The sequence below is a fragment of the Moschus berezovskii genome, chromosome 10, assembly GCF_049115385.1.
Source record: "Moschus berezovskii isolate FMDL1 chromosome 10, NW_MosBer_1.0, whole genome shotgun sequence".
Lineage (NCBI taxonomy): Eukaryota > Metazoa > Chordata > Mammalia > Artiodactyla > Moschidae > Moschus > Moschus berezovskii.
The window spans coordinates 40016377-40037227 of NC_142469.1; positions in this window are offsets into that span (position 1 = coordinate 40016377).

Consider the following 20851-nt stretch of genomic DNA (forward strand, 5'->3'; position numbering starts at 1 on the left):
AGAACCTTCCATCTTATAAAACTGAAACTCTACCCATTAAACAATAACTTTTGACACCTGCTCTCCCCAGCCCCTGGAATCACCATGCTACTCTGTGTCTCTGATTTTGACTACTTCTGGGTACCTTATATAAGCAGAATTATCCAGTTCTTCTTGTTTTGTTACTGGCTTATTTCACTCAGCTTATGTAGACTTAATATTTGTTGAGTGAATTATTGAAAAATAAGAAAGTGAGAAACATTACCTCAGAAGATCTTTGGGGACCAAAAATATTGACACCCTAATGTGAAAGATGCATATTTACTTATGTATAGTGTAATTACTTTCACTTTTCCTTCATTTATGTACTCAATAAACCTTCATTAAGCCTCTCATGCATTCCATGAACCTTCATCAGCCCTGACCTTTAAAATGAGACAAAACATTTGTCTGTGAGGGATGGCATTGAAGCAGAGTTTACTACATTTTCAGAAAAAATAACCCTTTGACAAAATTAGTAACCCCTTATTTGTTTAGACATCAAATTTTAGCAGTTTATCAGACTTGGTCTTTCAATCTCATATTTTATCATGAGGAATAAGAACATTTTAAGTATTTCAGTTTTCCTGTTGAACATTGTTATGCCATTTTTATCTTTCTAAGTCAATTAAGAGCAACATAAGAATTTTTCTGCATTTATTGATCTGATATGGACTGCTGATTCCACAGAAAGTGTCTGTGCTCCAAGGTCCATGATTTTGTTATAGAATGAATTATAACTTTATTTTAACTCTGGTCCTCAATTATTGATGGAATTTGTATGAGTGGAAACGGTATTCAATTTTAAACAGTGTAAAAATGACTTTGCCCCAGTCTGCCATGTTTTAAATACATGACTAAACAACTTTGTTGAATTTTAGATGAACTGGATCCATGCCTTTCTGGCAGAACAAACTGGAAAAATTAGTTTACTTTATAATGATGATATTATTTAGGTGTTTATCAACAGACATTTTTTGAGGGAATAGGTTTATGATACTACATTAGGTAGGAAGATTCAAAATTATAAAAGATATAATATTCAAGGACCTCATTCTATTGAGAGAAGCCAATCAGTGAAATAAAATGACAGCACTGATTGTACCAAGCAATAAAACAGGTATGTGCAGAGTGTGGTGGAAGTACAAAGGAGGAACAATTAAAACTTTGCAAGGAAGAGGAGAGTATTCATAGAGTAGTTAACATTTGAAACTTTAAACTGAAAGTAGAAATTTTCCTGAGAAAGAAAAAAAGAAAGGCATTTCAAGTAGAGAGGATAGAATGTGACCAGAGCCTGAGTTGCATGACATGGAATTCTACATCATGAGATTGAAGAGACATTTTAGAAGCTGATTATGAAAATCCTCATGCAGTATGGTACAATGTTTTGGACCAGGGAGCAAAAAGTCAAAGAAAAAAGATATGCAGGGAATCGACAAGATACTAATTATATTTACAGAGACCTCTGAAATTTGAGTATAAGTAATGATACAGTTGCCATGACCCTAGCAAGAGATGGTAAAGATCTGTGTTAAGGCTACACAAGTGAAAAGGAGGGAACAGGGAATTTTGAAAAAAGACTTGATGGCTGATGGTGTGTGATAGTTGTGGAAGAGATAATAATAACAGTAATAATAATAATACCCTCAAACGCTTCTACTTTAGACAGATATGATAACATTAACCTACCTTGTGAGGGCAGCTATGAGAAAGAAGAGCAGAGACTTTTTTTTTCTTTGTGATTTTGTTGTTAGTTGATTTTGAAGGTGGTGAAATAGGTGAGGTTTGTGTTAGTTAAATAGAGTGTATAAGATAAGGCAGAATGCTCATGTACAAGAAAAGGATCAAAGTAGGGGGAAAAACTGATGGATAGTGTTTAATATATGTGAAGAGGAATAGGGATTAATTAGAGAGCCCAATTAGAGAGAGAGGCTTCCCTCATAGCTCAGTTGGTAAAGAACTTGCCTGTGATGCAGGAGACCCTGGCTTGATTTCTGGATTGGGAAGATCCGCTAGAGAAGGGATAGGCTACCCACTCCAGTATTCTTGGGCTTTCCTTGTGGCTCAGCTAGTGAAGAATCCGTCTGCAGTGTGGGAGACCTGGGTTGGAAAGATCTCCTGGAGAAGGGAAAGGCTACCCACTCTAGTATTCTGGCCTGGAGAATTCCATGGACTGTATGGTCCATGGGGTCTCAGAGTTGGACACGACTGAGCGACGTTCACTTTTAATTCGAGAGATGAAATGGTTGGATGGCATCCCTGACTCAATACATATGAGTTTGAGCAAGTTCCGGGATTTGGTGATGGACAGGGAAGCCTGATGTGCTGCAGTCCATGGGGTCACAAAGAGTTAGACACAACTGAGCGACTGAACTGAACAGAGAGAGACCAAACATGAATATTTATTTATTTATTTTTTCCAATTTTATTTATTTATTTTTTTCAAGTTGAACAGACTAATTTCTTTAAACAAACTTACTTATACTCCAGAGTCCTTTAAAAACTTAATAGCATTTATACATTGAAGGTATTTGATTTTCTTGTAACTAGCACTTCAAATGCAACAAGCATTTGACCCAACAAGTAAAACTTTCTACAGTTCATAACTTTTATAAATAAAATAAATTAAATGTACAGTGAATAAGTTCTCTGAAATATTTCAATATTTCTGCAGGTTTAGTAACCTCGTAAAATACATTTCAACTAAAATTCACAAATCTAAAAACCTGTTAGCATTTTTAGGCGTTTTAAGATGGAAATGAAGACCAATGTTACATCGTAATATGCCAATTACAAATAGTACTTCAAATAGCAAATACTACAGTTTGTCCCAAACTTTAAAAACTATTCATGAACTCAACACTGAACTATTGATGGCTATGAGAATTGTTTCCTAGCCTTTCTGAAAATTTCAACCCATTTACGTTTAAGGTAATAATTGATAAGTACGATCCTGTAGCCATTTTCTTTATTGCTTTGTGTTCAAGTTTATACACTCTTTCTGTGTATCCTGTCTATAGAAGATCCCTTAGCATTTGTTGGAGAGCTGGTTTGGTGATGCTGAATTCCCTCAGCTTTTGCTTGTCTGTAAAGCTTTTGATTTCTCCTTCATATTTGAATGAGATCCTTGCTGGGTATAGTAATCTGGGCTGTAGGGTATTTTCTTTCATCACTTTAAGTATGTCTTGCCACTCCCTTCTGGCCTGAAGAGTTTCTGTTGAAAGATCAGCTGTTATCCTTATGGGAATCCCCTTATGTGTTATTTGCTGCTTTTCCCTTGCTGCTTTTAATATTTGTTCTTTGTGTTTGATCTTTGTTAATTTGATTAATATGTGCCTTGGAGTATTTCGCCTTGGGTTTATCCTGTTGGGGACTCTCTGGGTTTCTTGGACTTGGGTGATTATTTCTTTCCCTATTTTAGGGAAGTTTTCAACTATTATCTCCTCAAGTATTCTCTCATGGTCTTTCTTTTTGTCTTCTTCTTCTAGGACGCCTATGATTCGAATGTTGGAGTGTTTAACATTGTCCCAGAGGTCTCTAATATTGTCCTCATTTCTTTTAATTCGTTTTTCTTTTTTCCTCTCTGTTTCATTTATTTCTACAATTCTATCTTCTAGTTCGCTTATCCTGTCTTCTGCCTCTGTTATTCTACTGTTTGTTCCCTCCAGAGTGTTTCTGATCTCATCTATTGCATTATTCATTGTATATTGACTCTTTTTTATTTCTCCTAAGTCCTTATTAAATCTTTCTTCCATCTTCTCAATCCTTTTCTCCAGGTTATTTATCTGTAACTCCATTTTGCTTTCAAGATTTTGAATCATTTTCACCATCAAAATTTGAAATTCTTTATCAGGTAAATTCCCTATATCTTCTTCTTTTGTTTGTGTTGGTGGGCAATTATCTTGTTCCTTTACTTGCTGGGTATTTCTCCACCTCTTCATCTTGTTTATATTGCTTTGCTTGGGGTGGCCTTTCCCTCTTCTTGCAGTTTATGGAGTTCTCTTTATTACGTAGTTTCTTCGCTGTGTGTGGGGTTGGATGGGTGACTTGTCCGGGTTCCCTGGTTAGGGAAGCATGTGTCGGTGTTCTGGTGGGTGGAGCTGGATTTCTTCTCTCTCCTTTAGAAGACAATGGGCTGCTTTTCTGGGAGCCTGATGGCCTCTGCCAGTATTCAGAAGTTGTTTTGTGGAATTTACTCTGCATTCAAATGTTCTTTTGATGAATTTGTGGGGGAGAAAGTGGTCTTGCCATCTTATCCCTCCGCCATCTTGTTCCTTCCTCCCCAGAACACTGGATTCTTATATTCCACTTGGTCTTGGAGTATCTCTTCCCAGCTGCTCCAGCAAGGCACAGCCGCTGTACCTTACCTTGGACGAGGGGTATCTCCTCAAGGCTGCGCCTCCTGCTTTGAATGTAGATCAGCTCCTCTCGGCCCTCCGGTGCCCAAGCAGCCACCGCCTCCTGAACGTGGTATAGCTCCTCTCAGCCACCGCCCTAACCCTGGGCGCGGGGTAGCTCATCTCAGCCACGATTCTGCATGTGGTCGGTTGCGCCGGAGCCCGGCGTCTCCCGCGTCTGCGCCGCCGGAGCTGAGTGTCTCCCGCGTCTGCGCCTGTGCCGCCGGAGCTGGGCGTCTCCCGCGTCTGCGCCGCCGGAGCCGGGCATCTCCCGCGTCTGCGCCTGCGCCGCCGGAGCCGGGTGTCTCCCGCGTCTGCGCCGCCGGAGCCCCAAACATGAATATTTAAAGAGCTGGGAAAAAGAGGGTAGAAAAGTTTTAACTTTGCTCTGTTGAATTAAGATTCCTCCTTGTATTTTTGTGCTTTTATTTATTTATTATTTGACTTAATATTGTTCTATTGTATGTAGTACCATAGTTTGCCCTTCACTTACTAAAGGATATCTTTGTTCTTTCCAAGTCTTAGCAATTATGAATAAAGATGATAAAAACATTCATGTGTGGGTTTTTCTTTTTTTGTCTAAATTACCAGCTCATTTGGACAAAGGAGTACAAATGCTGGATTATATGGTGAGAGTATGTTTAGTTTTGTAAGAAACTGCCAAGCTGTCTTCAAAGTGGTTGCACCATTTTGCATTCCTACCAGTAATGAATGAGTTCTGTTGCTCCACGTCCTTGTCAGCATTTGATATTGTCAGTTTTAGATTTCAGCCACCCAATAGATGTGTAGTGATATTTCATTATTGTTTTAATTTGCATTTTCCTAATGCAGATGACACCACACTTATGGCAGAAAGTGAAGAGGAACTCAAAAGCCTCTTGATGAAAGTGAAAGAGGAGAGTGAAAAGGTTGGCTTGAAGCGCTCAACATTCAGAAAACAAAGATCATGGCATCTGGTCCCATCCTACTTCACAGGAAATGGATGGGGAAACAGTGGAAACAGTGTCAGACTTTATTTTTTTGGGCTCCAAAATCACTGAGGATGCTGATTGCAGCCGTGAAATTAAAAGACACTTACTCCTTGGAAGGAAAGTTATGACCAACCTAGATAGTATATTAAAAAGCAGAGACATTACTTTGCCAACCAAGGTCCGTCTAGTCAAGGCTATGGTTTTTCCAGTCGTCATGTATAGATGTGAGAGTTGGACTGTGAAGAAAGCTGATCACAGAAGAATTGATGCTTTAGATGTGGTGCTGGAGAAGACTCTTGAGAGGCCCTTGGACTGCAAGGAGATCCATCCAGTCCATTCTAAAGGAGATCAGTCCTGGGTGTTCATTGGAAGGACTGATGCTAAAGCTGAAACTCCAATACTTTGGCCCCCTCAAGCGAAGAGTTGACTCACTGGAAAAGACTCTGATGCTGGGAGGGATTGGGAGTGGGAGGAGAAGGGGACGACAGAGAATGAGATGGCTGGATGGCATCACCGACTCAATGGACATGAGTTTGAGTAAATTCCGGGAGTTGGTGATGGACAGGGAGGCCTGGCATGCTGTGACTCATGGGGTCGCAAAGAGTCAGACACGACTGAGTGACTGAACTGAGCTGAATGACTTATGAGGTAGAGAACCTTTTCATACGTTTATTTTTATCTGTATGTCTTCTTTTAAGGTGTCCAAATCTTTTGTTCATTTTTTAACCAGGTAATTTTTTTTTTACTATTGAGTTTCAAAAGTTCTTTGTATTTTAAATACTAGTACTTTATCAGATATGTGGTTTGCAAATATTGTTTCTAGTCTGGGGTTTGTCTTCTCATTCTCTTATCAGTATCTTTGGCAGAGCAGCCATTTTTCATTTTAATGGATCCCAACATATTAATTATTATTTCATGGAGCATGCTTTTGGTATTGTATTAATATCTAAGATATCATTACCAAATCCAGTGTTTTTAATGCAATGGATTTTGTTGTCCTTTGCTGAGAGTCAGTGTATGAAATGATAATATGAAGCATATTTCTACAGCTTCTAGAGACAAGTTGAAAATATTATTTTAATATTTTATTCATTTTTAAAAATAAGAGATCATCTTATAAGGTCTTATAAATTAATTCTGGGAAATGTTTGCTTCTAAGATGTACTTTTAGGATTTCTTTCATTAATTAATGTGATTTAGTTTATCCATTGGAGAAGGAAATGGCAACCCTCTCCAGTATTCATGCCTGGAGAATCCCAGGGACAGAGGAGCCTGGTGGGCTGCCATCTATGGGGTCACACAGAGTCGGACACAACTGAAGCGACTTAGCAGCAGCAGTAGCATTTTATCCATTGCCTAGAAATTCTAGACCTATGACTTTTTGTTTTGACTTCCTAGAAAGCTAAATTTATTCTTCAGTGACAGTAATTATCTCAATCTTGTTGCTGTATGTGTCCCTGCCTCCCTTCCTCTATGTGGACATCTGCCTCCTAGTTAACCTACAAGAAATGACTAAGTTATTTGAGTCAGTTTTAGAATGGCATGACATCCTGGAAGAAGGACTATTAAAATTTGCTTACCATATGATAACTTGGAAACTTAACTGCCTAAATTAGTTTGGTTGCTTTAGCCAGAATGCCCAATTTTAAGTCAGAAGCAAATGGTCAAGAAATAGATTTTCAAAAACTTTAGCTCTATTTTAATGAATAGCCTGTTGCAGCTGCCTGAGAGAGTGGCCACATCACATTCACCTGTGAGTGTGTGATAGGTGAGCACTGTTGAAGGATCTGTGGTGGAAACTGTGCAAATCCTGCCCTGTGAGGTTGTTTGAGAGTCCTTCTGAGGGCTCACTAAAGGAAACTCCTCACAGTATTTGTTGCATAGCCCATAAGTAGAAAGATTTCTCTGCTGCTGCGTCACTTCAGTCGTGTCCGACTCTGTGTGACCCCATAGACAGAAGCCCACCAGGGTCCCCCGTCCCTGGGATTCTCCAGGCAAGAACACTGGAGTGGGTTGCCATTTCCTTCTCCAATGTGTGAAAGTAAAAAGTGAAAGTGAAGTCGCTCAGTCGTGTCCGACCCTTAGCGACCCCACGGACTGCAGCCTACCAGGCTCCTCCATCCATGGGATTTTCTAGGCAAGAGTACTGGAGTGGCTTGCCATTGCCTTCTCCGAAGATTTCTCTAAGAGCTTCAAAAAATATCTGGGTTTTGTTAATATTTTTGGTGTATATTCCCATTCCTTTCTCTTGTTCTGACAGTACCTAGTGGAGAAGATAGTGTCAGACAAAAAACTAAAAAGGGAATTATGACTAATATCCTAAGTTCTGTAAAGCAGCTAAGGAAGGGAGCTGGCATATAGAAGGGAGCTAGCTTATAGAAGGGAGCTAGCTTATAGAAGGGAGCTAACATATAGAAGGGCTACATATAGTAGCTTTAGGATCTTGCTAGAAACTTGCATCAATAAGATCCAGTGCCTGAATTCCAGGGTTAGCAGTCTACTGAGAAGATAGAAAATTATAATAAAATGTATCAATTGCTACTGTGTAAGATGAAGAGAGAAGAAGGAGTACTGTAAACCGTCAAATAGAGTACATGTAGTTTCATTGCAATGTGCTGAGAAGGCAGCATAAGGGCTTTAGGTTAAAGGCAAGAAAAAATTTCCTGCCAGTGAGAGCTGTTAACATTTCATGGGCATGGAGGAAATTTGTTAAACCATCCTGGCTGAAAGGTCTTCTAAAACCAGGGAGATTTTCACATGTCTGAGAGGGTAAGTGTGGGCCTGCCTGCAGGCTGAGGGATAGATTGGACGACCTCTTCAAACCCTGCAGGGCCAGGATTCTCTGATTCTATTGGTGAGTTTAGAAGTGGAAAATTCATCTTGTGTATTAGATGTTACATTAAAAATGTTAAATCTGTCACAAAGTGATAATCAGTGAAATATTTCACGCTCGGTGAGGCAAGAACAACCTTGAGGCTCTTTGTGAGCCTGAAACAGTGGGGTGATAGCTTACTCAAGAGTCTGATGTGCAGCTCTGAGGTCCTTCAGACTTGTTAGAGAGATAATAGTTTCTGCCTTGGAACCTGAGATTTTTGACATTCAGATGGCAATTTGCCATTTGTCCTGTGCTGGGTCATTCATCAACTTGGGCGGCATTGATATTCTGCATAATGTGCTTGCATGAGAGACCATCGTGATGTCTCCATGATAATTTTTTGTCTGGATCACAGTTTGCATATTCCGTTTGTATTTTTGATATATGTGGTCTTCACTTGCTTAGGTTTTCCTGTAAGTGCCCAGCACGGTGTTTTTAAATAGAAAATTTTAGACTACTTTCATGTTATAGCACCTTATCGTAAGATATGGCTTCCCTGATAGCTCAGTTGGTAAAGAATCCGCCTGCAATGCAGAAAACCCCAGTTTGATTCCTGGGTTGGGAAGATCCTCTGGAGAAGGGATTGGCTGTCCACTCCAGTATTCTTGGGCTTCCCTTGTGGCTCAGCTGGTAAAGAATCCTCCTGCAATGCAGGAGACGTGGGTTTGAACCCTGGGTTGGGAAGATCCCCTGGAGAAGGGAAAGGCTACCCACTCCAGTATTCTGGCCTGATGAATTCCATGGACTGTATAGTCCATGGGCTCACAAAGAGTCCATCGAGACTGAGTGACTTTCACTTTGCTTTCATAGTAAAGGCTGTAGTGGATAGGCAGGACTCTTCAGCAGGGGATGGGGCAAGAACTTGGCCAATTAGGAAAGTTCTGCCAGGAACTCCATTCAAAGAGCCAGAAGCTAAACTCTGATGAGCAAACAGGACTGGCATGTGGTGACCTATTCAGGCCCACCTGGGGAGGTTTATTCTTGGGGAGTCAGTCAGGCAGGGGAGGTACCAGGCAGGTAGGAAGGTCGTGGTCTCAGGGAGTTCAGACACAGCAGGCTAAGTCCTGGAGACAAGCCACAGAACAGTGAACCTTGAGTTAGGAACAGGGGTTGCTTTATCTCTTCTAGGCCTGGGCAGCCTGGAACCTAAAGTGTTAGTACTGGAAAGACAGAGGCCAGGCCTAAAGTGATCGAGGAAGGGGAGAATATGTTCTCAGGGATGGAGTGGAGCACAGTGGGGAAGAGTGACCACTGGAATCATCGTACCTGGCTAAACAGTACTGTTCTTTGCCATCTGGGCGACCTCAGCCAGATAAAGTAAACTCTTAGAGCTTCAGTTCCTACATCAACAGGGTAGGGAGAATACAAGTCCCTTCATTCGGTTATACAGAGTACGGTGCATAGCACATTGTGAGTACTCCACTGTTCAGTAAACCATTTAACTACATAAACACACACATTCACGTGTGCACACACTACTTTAGTAACACAGTAGTACAACTTCCAGAAGTCAAGTCAGAGTTTGGGGTGAGAACATTATCTGGCATATCCCGTCTTGGCAAAATACTTTAGAATCTCAGTTTTGGTTTCTTTCTATGTCAGAATGAGATACTTTTAGATTATGGAGTTGTCATAAGGTAGGGCAATGTAAGTAAAGGGCTGGGTACAGTGCTTGACAAATAGGAGGTGCTTAATAAAAGACACCCTTGCTTCTGTTGTCATTATTATTATTGCTATTACTGTTAAGCCACTTTGGGATGAAATAACTAGACTCCATCTACTGAAATAGTGGCACCATTAGTGGAGTCCCAGAGTTATCAACTCTGATTAGGCAGCACTATGGAGAAGCAACCCTACATGACAGGCCTGATGAATCTGCCCAGAGATAGCCTGAGCTATGAGGCTACAGAACTGTGCTTAGGAGAAGCAGAGAATGAAGCCCCACAGATGGCACTGGATGGATTACCCTGGGCTTTCCAGATATGTTCTAAGAGTTTTAATTTTAAAAAATACATTTTTTTCTAAGGACAAAAATAACAAATTTAACATGTTTGAGATGAAAGTGTAAGAAAATAATCCATAATAGTCTCTAAGTGTCCTCTAAGAACTAAAGTCACTATTTCAATTATATTTTCTCAGTATTTTTCTAATCATATATATCATAAAGATTATAAAAGTTCTATATTCTACATGCTTTTTCATCCTCTAATAGTTCATGAATATTTTTCCATTTTGATAAATCATCTGTTACACTTTAAAATAATTGAACAACTATTTTGTTCAAATAACAAATTTGAACAATGCTTAATTCCTGAGAATTAACCAGTTCTTCATGGTTTGGCTATCAGTAGTTTCTAATTTTCATGATTTTCCCTTTTGTGTCTTTTAAAAGCACATGTCAAATAGAATGATTTCTTAAGTGAAATTCTGTGGAACCATGTGCAGATAACCACTAGTAAATAATTTTACTCTTTATTCACACACACACTGAAGAATATTACACAGTATAAGAGAAACCGGTTTAGAAAAGTCCTATATGCAGAACTTTGCCATTTGTTTGGTGGTCCTTGACTACCATGCGGGGTGAGGAGTGAGCAAGTCTCACTTGCACTGCAGAGGCCAGAACTCATCACAGTTTCTAATCTGATGAATCTGGCAGATTAAGTTCTAAAAAGTCACTACATTCATCCTTCTACAGGCTTTTATTATTATTTTCCAATTGGAGTAGATTGCATGTAAGACTTTGCCCCTTGAAACATGACAAACAGAAGCTGTGGTCAGAGGCAGGCTGTAGCCTGACCTGTCTCTGATTGCCTTTGGGAAGAGACAGGGGTTTGGATTCTAAGAACCTCAGGGGTTTGGACTGTAGAACCCTATCTGTTTCCTACTGCTACTTTCATAAATGACCACAAATCAGTGCCTACAGTTCAGTTCAGTTCAGTTCAGTCTCTCAGTCGTGTCCGACTCTCCGCGACCCCATGAATCACAGCACGCCAGGCCTCCCTGTCCATCACCAAATCCTGAAGTTCACTCAACTCATGTCCACAGAGTCGGTGATGCCATCCAGTCACCTCATTCTCGGTCGTCCCCTTCTCCTCCCGCCCCCAACCTTTCCTAGCATCAGAGTCTTTTCCAGTGAGTCAACTCGTCGCATGAGGTGGCCTAAGTATTGCAGTTTCAGCTTTAGCATCAGTCCTTCCAATGAACACCCAGGACTGATCTCCTTTAGAATGGACTGGTTGGATCTCCTTGCAGTCCAAGGGACTCTCAAGAGTCTTTTCCATCACCACAGTTCAAAAGCATCAATTCTTCGGCGATCAGCTTTCATCACAGTCCAACTCTCACATCCATACATGACCATGGGAAAAACCATAGCCTTGACTAACGGACCTTTGTTGGCAAAGTAATGTCTCTGCTTTTCAATATACTATCAAGGTTGGTCATAACTTTCCTTCCAAGGAGTAAGCATCTTTTAATTTCGTGGCTGCAATCAGCATCTGCAGTGATTTTGGAGCCCAAAAATATAAAGTCTGACACTGTTTCCACTGTTTCTCCATCTATTTCCCATGAAGTGATGGGACCAGATGCCATGATCTTTGTTTTCTGAATGTTGAGCTTCAAGCCAACCTTTTCACACTCCTCTCTCACTTTCATCAAGAGGCTTTTGAGTTCCTTTTCACTTTCTGCCATAACGGTGGTGTCATCTGCATATCTGAGTTTATTGAAATTTCTCCCAGCAATCTTGATTCCAGTTTGTGCTTCCTCCGGCCCAGCGTTCCTCACGATGTACTCTGCATATAAGTTAAATAAGCAAGGTGACAATATACAGCCTTGATGTACTCCTTTTCCTATTTGGAACCAGTCTGTTGTTCCATGTACAGTTCTGACTGTTGCTTCCTGACCTGCATACAGGTTTCTCAAGTGGCAGGTCAGGTGGTCTGGTATTCCCATCTCTTTCAGAATGTTCCACAGTTTATTGTGATCCACACAGTCAAAGGCTTTGGCATAGTCAATGAAGCAGAAATAGATGTTTTTCTGGAACTCTCTTGCTTTCTCCATGATCCAGCGGATGTTGGCAATTTGATCTCTGGTGCCTCTGCCTTTTTTAAAACCTGCTTGAACATCTGGGAGTTCACGGTTCGCATATTGCTGAAGCCTGGCTTGGAGTATTTTGAGCATGACTTTACTAGCGTGTGAGATGAGTGCAATTCTGCGGTAGTTTGAGCATTCTTTGGCATTGCCTTTCTTTAAAACAAGCCAAAGTTAGTATCTTAACAGTTACTCAAGGCAGAAGACCAAGGTCAGTCTCAGGGGGCTAATGTCAAGGTATCAGCTGGACTGTTTTTTTATTTTTTTTCTGAAGCCTCTAGGAGAGAATCTGTATGTTGCCTTCCCCAGCTTCCAGACGCAGCCTGGATTCTTGGTCATGGCCCTTTTCTCCTCCTTCAAAGCCAACAACCTAGCATTGTCATAACTCCTTCACTGACTCTGCTTCTATTGTCATGTCTCCTTTCTCATTCTGAAACTCCTTCTGTTTTACAAGGACTCTAGTGATTAGGCTGGACCCACCTGGATAATCAGAGAATCACAAAGCCCTTAACTTAATTATATCCATACAATCCCTTTTGCCATGTTATATAAGGTGTTCATAGGTTCTGGGGATTTGGCCAGGGATAACTTGAGGGGCCAGTATTCTGCCTACCATGCTTTCCCTCCTGGTGGTCATTTGTGAATCTATGTTCAGGTGGATATTGATGTATCAGGAAGATGTTAAACTTGATAATGTTTCTGGGAATACAGTTATTAAATTCCCCTGAAATCACAGTGAGTAATTCTGTAATAAGATGTAAAAGGGCTGAACTGGGCCCTGAGCCCCAGACCTCTTTCATCTCTGTGAGAATGTCTGAGCCACAAATAGAGCGTCACTAGCAGGGTCCCTCTGCCTGGAGAATCCCAGGGACGGGGGAGCCTAGTGGGCTGCCGTCTATGGGGTTGCACAGAGTTGGACACGACTGAAGCGACTTAGCAGCAGCAGCAGCAGGGTCCCTCTATTAAATCTTAACAACCTGCAAATTTACAACTCTGTCAGCGAGGCCCAGGTTTATCCACATATGCTGATTGAATATGGAAGGAAAATAATTGGTGCTGTTGTCGGTAGTTGGCAGGAAATTTGAACTTGGAGAACTATCTGAGAATGAGCAGCAAAGGCTTATAGGCTTGCTTATATGTACTGATTGATTGCCAAACTTAAAACTCTAGCATAAAATTTCTTGCATGAATATGAAACGGTATTTCAGAGCATGAGTCTGGTAGGCTTTAAAAGTTATCTGATTGTACTTCAGATTTTGAGTTCTTTTTGCAATTCTGATAGTGTTTCAGAAAACTAGTGAAATAATACAAATGGGTCCTCTTTCCTTACTGGTTTCTATGTGACTTGCATTGTTGTTATGCTTACACACATTGTAACATATGCCAATTTAACAGTTTTGGTAAAAACAAACAAAATTCCTTCATTTTCAGCTTGTCAGAAAACATTTAAAAATCCTTTGGGTTCTGGTGATAAAAGGAGCTTAACCTTCATGCTTCAATTTTGGGATCTTATCTTTTCTACTCTAAGGTTAGGGAAACTCTCAAGGGCCTTGGAAAATGTGTACTTGATAAAGAGAGATTTGTGAGATTTTTTTCTTTCTGCAATTTTTGATTTACTTCAGTGTCTTGATGATAGTAATCTAGATTAGTTGGACTAAATGAAATTCTTTGTTTTATTGGGGCGGGGGGAGTATCAGTTAGGGTTCAATATAAGAAATAGAACATTTTTGATATAGAAAAAGTAATTTATCATAGGGTCTAGACATTATGAAATTGAGTGAACTGGTAAAAAAATCTGTGGAAAGCTATTATCTCTGATACAACTTGAGGTAGCTATAGGTCTGCAGGTCCAGTGGAAAAGCTGAATGTGAAGTGGAGGAGGGCATAAAGACAAAAGAAATGTCTATTTCTTACCACCTCAGTGTACCTAAGTGATGCAGGTGACTGGCAGGAAAATCTAGAACTTTCTACTGGATATTGAAGACTTTGCGAAGTCTCTGCAGAGGTCAGGTGTCAAGGTGGTGTCAAGGTGGGCCATTAGGCCATGATAATGTGAGCCCTCTGCTCTGGTGCCTCCCACTCTCTGAATTTCGGAGCGTGATGGTTACTGTTTCACTTCTGCCTTTGAAATCTCACATTTCTCCAGTAATCAAACCAAACTTAGAACTACATAGCAAGTAGAATTCCAGGACATATAGTTCCAGCTCATCTAAGTGGACACAGTTAAAGCCACCATGGGAAATTTCGCAGGCACTGTGGACTGATGGTCAAGATCAAGCAGTAGTTAGAGACACACACCATATTCAATACTTCAGAAAGAACAGTGAACAAAAACTGGTGAGAGAGCAGTGAATTAAAACAGATAAGATCCTTGTCCTCATAGAACTCGCAGTGTTGTGAAGATAGATAACAGAAGAAATGTATAAAGCCACAAAACTGCTATAATTTTGAAATGCACAAAGGGAATTAAAAAGGTGCTATTATAGAGACTAATGGACTTCCCTTGGCTCAGTCGGTAAAGAATCTGTCTGTAATGCAGGAGATCCAGGTTCGATTCTGGGTCGGGAAGATCCTCTGGAGAAGGAAATGGCAGCTCACTCCAGGATTCCTCCCTGGAGAATCCCATGGACAGAGGAGCCTGGCAGGCTACAGTTGATGGGATTGCAAGAGTCAGACATGACTTGGCGACTAAACCACCGCATACAGAATAATAGAAGAATGATCATTCTAGAGAATGAATTGGGTCGGGCAAGAGACAGAATCTGGTGAACAGAAAGGATTATGGCTTGAATTAGTAGCAGTGAAAACAGGAAGAAGTGGAGAAGGTGTTTTGTTGTATTTCAGAGGAATAAAAATCAGCTTGTGTTATTAGATTGCATGTTGAGAAAACAGGAAAGAAAATTCAAGGATGATCCTCAGGTCTTTAGCCTGAGATCTTTATGTAGGAAATTCAGAAGAGAACTGTTTTGGGAAGGTAAAATTGAGTATAAAGTTTTCAACATGATAGTTTAGAAATGTTCAATTTGAAATACTATGTGTGGTGGTCTATAAACTCTGGAGCTCAGAGGGAAAGTTGGGGAATAGTGCAGTGAATATGAAAATTTGGGGATTATCCCTATAGAGATGGAATTTAAAGTCATAGTAGTACATGAGATCTTGGAGAAAGGGAAATGTAGAAAGAGAAGACGGAGGATCTAGCATAGAGCTCCAAACCATTCTATAATTTAGAGAATAGGTAAACAGGAGGATTGTGTGTGTGTATATATATATATACACACACACATATACATATATAAGCCAGGGAAGTAGAAAATTAGTAGATCATGGCATTATAAAAGCAAAGAGGAAAATAATATTAGGAGGGAGAGAATGCCAGTTATCACTGAAGTTAGATTGGAGGAATATTTTCCAGGGTTTTGGTTTCAGCAAGTCTTTACACTCCTAAAAATTATGGAAAACCCCAAGGGGCTTCTATTTTTGTGGGTTGTATCGATCAATATTTACTTTATTAGAAATTAAAGCAGAAAAATTTTAAGTATGTATTACTTTAAAAAGCAATAATAAATCCATTTCACATTATACTTTTATGGAAAAAACTATATTTCTCAAAAATATTGAGAATGGTGACACTGATTTATGTTTTTGCAAATCTTTTTGGCTTAATAATTCTGCTTCTCTACCAGTCTGTTTTGTTCTATTGTTTTGGTTGAAGCATATGAAGAAAATATGGTCTCACAAAAAATGTAGTTGGAAAAGGGAGTAATATTTTAGCAGTCTGTAATAATAATTATAGATATTCTTTCTTACTATAGTAGAACTTGGTAAGTGGCAATTTCTTAACAATTAATTGGAATATAGAATCTAAAACCATATCAGTGAAAATTTAATACTCTGCTATGTTAAAATCTGTCAATGTACTTTATATTTTGAATGGATATTTTCACCCATGCGTGATTTTGTAATATCATCATCACCCAGGAAATATGGGTTTACTGATTTCTACATATTGGTCAAATATTGTTATATTCCATTTGACAATGTTTTCAGAATCACATTAATTAACATCATCTCTGATGTCATCAGTATTATTATAAGAATAGATTTTATAACATAAACCCCTTGAAAAATTTTTTAGTACTCCAGGGATCCCTCGATCACATTTTGAGACTGACATTTAGTTAGGAAAAGCTAGAAAAGTATTCATTGGATTTGACAACTTGGTGATCATTTGGTGACTTTGGTAAGAACAACATTGATAGATGGATGGAGACAAAACAAATTGGAATAAGTTAAATAAAGTAAGAAAGTACTGATTTCACAAAAGAGTACTCTCCAGACATTTATTTGTAAAAATAAGCAGAAAATTCAGACAGTAGCTGAGGATGTGTGGCTAAAGGAAGATTTAGTTTCATTTGCTTTGTTTTGTTTCAAAAACACAACCACATTTGCATATTGATAGAAACATTTGAGAAGACTAGAAGAGATGGCTGGTGTAGGAAAAAGAAATAATTGCAGGAACGAAAGCCTTGTGAAGACATGAGAGGATTATACTTGATAACATGGATTTATCTTCAATAAAAGGACCTATGATAAGAGAATGGATTCAGATGCAGGTAGGTTTGTAACTGTGGATTTAGATGGCTTTTATTTTCTCAGTGAAGTGTGAAATGAAATTACCAGCTGAAATTTGGGCTGAGAAGAAGGGGTTTTGGAGGTTTAAGAAAAGATATAAGGTATGAAATGTTTTGGGGAAGGAGGATATGAATTAGTAAGAGAAACATGATAAGATTGCATGGTTGTCTGGACAGGGGTGGCTTTTATCCATACGTTTAAAATGAAATCAATTACTTATGTGATTTTTGTCCAGGAGTGTTCAGTTATTTGGGTGTAGACATAGAGAACGGGATGGGTAGGTTTATACAGGATTGGAGTTTTTGAGACGATGGATGATAAACAGGGAGAGGAAAATAACTTGATATTTCCAGAGGATTAATTATGACTATTTGCAAAGGGTTAATTGTGATATATCATCATATGATCAAGACAGACCAATGAGGAAACTGAAGCTACGAAGGGGTTGATGGAAAATGATAAAGGTCTGGGATCAATGAATTGGAGATCACTATTGAGGAGGGGCACTGGGAAAAGAAGATAAGGAGATGGAGCAATTGTCAAAGACTTGGCTTTTTAAATTTAATTTTCATTAATGTGATTTCTGATGAGTTATATGTGGTTACACCATGAGAATAATTGTTAATTAGAAGAAAGATAAAAGAGTTACTGAGGTAAGGCAGGAAAAAAACCAAATCTAGTATATTTATGTTATTCCTGTAGTTCATTGATGATGGTGGTGTGGGGTGGAAGAGAAGACTGAGTTGTGTGTTGAAATCAGATAACAGGTTAAGCAAGATTGTGTTGTGACACTAGTCAAAGAGAGAATGAAAGATTCCAAAAGTGCTGTGGCGAGCCAAGACAGCATGTCAGGAGTCTGGGAGGGCTAACAGAAGATAGGAAGAATGGGGTACCAGTGATGGAATGAAAATGAAGCCATTGAGAATAGCTGGGCAGAGGTGACTCTGATAATAACACAAGAGCTGACTGGAGCCAAGAAAAATAGCTTCTTTTATTGTAATGGTTCTTGCCCTGGCATGGCCAGAAACTTATAGATAAAAAGTATCCCTATAAATGAATTAATTCAACCTATCCCCTCAGCTGAAACTACTGATACTGCTTGTCATTCTTCTCTCCCTGTTTAATATCTTAAAAACAAAAACAAACAAAACCAAATCTAGCTAGCAAATCACTTCACATTTTTGGTCTGCAATTTCCAAATCTTTAAATAAAAGGGTTAGAATAGTTGATTTTGAAAGTTTCACTCAACTATGAATTTCTTTGAATTTAAGAGGAAAACTTTGGAAAAATGTAGAATAGAAGGTCAAATTAAAAAAAAAAATTATCTCAGTAAAGATTTACCTTGCTTGCTTACCATATTAATAAAGATGTTTAGAAGTTGATAATTCTTGTCTCTAACAATGAGACAATACAATGAAACTCTTCAGTATACCACTGAAAATGTGTCAATGCTTATGGAAATGTCTTAATAGCTATTTTAACTACTTTTCACTCTGTTATGGGAATTTTATACTAAGGAATAATTTTAAATATGGAAAAATGTTATTCAGAAGTATGTTGAGATATGTAGTTTATATACTGAAAAATTGGAAAAGTTTTAAAAACGTGTATTTTTAAAAACATTTTAAAAGTTTATTTCTGGTGGAAATTATGGTATACCTAGTAAATGAAAAACAATAAGAAAAATATTGCTTATTATAATAGTGCTCATGAGAAGCAGAAAATTTAAAAAATGCTTAAGAGATTTTCAAATGAAAAGGCAAGATGAAAATTATTTACACTGTGTGATTTCAACCATATAAAAAGCAAGACCAACCTATGCATAGAAAATAAAAAAAACAGAAAGAAATAGCAAAATATTGAGGTGATTGTGTTTGATAGGGGGAGCTGCAGTTATTCTCTCTACATCTCTGCAGACTTTCTTTAAAGACTACTGTAAAGCAAACATTAAGCAATTATTGTTAAGCAAACATTCCTCAGGGCTCAGGCATTAAAGAATCTGCTTGCAGGGCAGGAGATCCAAGTTCAGTCCCTGAGTAGGGAAGATTCTCTGGAGAAGGGAATGGCTATCCACTCCAGTATTCTTGCCTGGAGAATTCCATGGACAGAGGAGCCTGGTGGGCTATAGTCCATGGGGTCGCAGAATCGGGCATGACTGAGTGACTAACACTTTCACTTTCAAACATTAAATGGTATTTAAAACAAAAGAGCAGCTCTTTTAAAAACTCTGTGTCTGATTTCCAGTCAGAGTCAGAGACCTTAGGTGGGACAAGGTCTTCATTCTTTGCCAGAGATTTAAAATGATTCATTCTAGTTGACAGGGAGCAGTTGCACAGTATTTCATTTTTAGAATTCAGGTAAATATTCCTTCTGCCACCAAACACAACTTATTGCAAACTAAACACCTACTGTATAATTCAGTTCAGTTTAGTCGCTCAGTCGTGTCCGACTCTTAAGTTGGTATAATTAATAAAGGGCAGAGGAAACTTGGAATGTGTGCTTCGTTTATGAATAATCAAGTAGAAAAATGTTTTTCAGTACATTGAGTTATTCATATAAAATGCATGTGACAGTCAAATGGCTTGTGATTTGCAAGTTTGCAGTCACAGATCTGGAATTTCTTGTTTTTGTTGCTGGCTAGATAAATGCTTCCAGGATCTTATACAAAAGATGAAAGCCCTGATATTCTCACATAGTCAGCCCTGCAGAAGTCAGAAGGGCACCAAATGTTGCTATTCTTCTTCTGAATCAGGAGAAAAGTTAAGCCCATATCTTATTGAGTGCAATATTTTGTCTTTCCATTGGAATTCAGATCTGATCAGCCAGTGGGTCAAATAAAAAAAGGGCTAGCAACTGGATTTTGATCCAAATTTGTGCTTTTATTCAAAAGCAGCAACAGCTTGTATGCTTGGGGAGTTAAATTTGCTTTATTATTTGGAATCAAACCTCTGTTCTGTGCCCCTGGGCTGGATAATTATTCTTTTAGAGAGAATTAGTCTTCTGATGACACATTAAAAGGTTCTTTTAGAAAACAATACATTTTTAACATTGGACTAAGTCCCAGGATATTTGAAATTAGTGTAAGTAATGGTTGGAAAGCCCCCAAATGATGGCTGTAAATGACACCCAGAGTGGCAGGGACTTAATGGGCATAGAGACAGACACCCTATAGAAGCAGAATGCCATGCCAAAGGATTAAATGACCAGTGTCTAAGAGGTTGGATGCTACCATTTGAGATTTACTGTGGCTGCTCTAGAATAATTTCTCCAAAACCAATGCTGGCATTTCGAACAGTGCTTCCTGGGGGGTTGACTTACAATGAAATTTGATTCTATTTAAACTAAACATTTTAGATATGCTGGCTAGAAACACATTCGCCTTATATTAGTCCATTTGTGTGTGTGTGTGTGTGTGTGTGCATATGTTCTTTCCTGTGGGGTAGATGCTGTGATACTAAGCAAGTATTAGTGCTGGATCCGTGCACATGACGCTCATATTTGTGAGCTCCCAGATGGGCTGTGAGAATGCACACAAAGGGTGTAGATGAGTCACAAAATGCTGTTAGGCAGAAAAGGTGTTTCACAAACATTGGAAAGCATTGTATCATTACACAAGAAGTAATTTTTCTTTTCTTTTTCCTTTGGCATTTTGTGTCAAGTGCCATGTATTAATTTGTGAAATAGCAGTTGATGACTGAGTAAAATTGCTACAAATATATTCTGTCAAAAATATGAAATCAAAACTGGTCCCCAAAGGAAGCTGATAGTATGTAAAATCATTGAATATTACCCTCTTATTTTTTAGGTTTGTTAAAAAATGTTCCTCTGGATGACTCTTTTTCTTCTTCCCGTTTACTGTTTGTGAACAG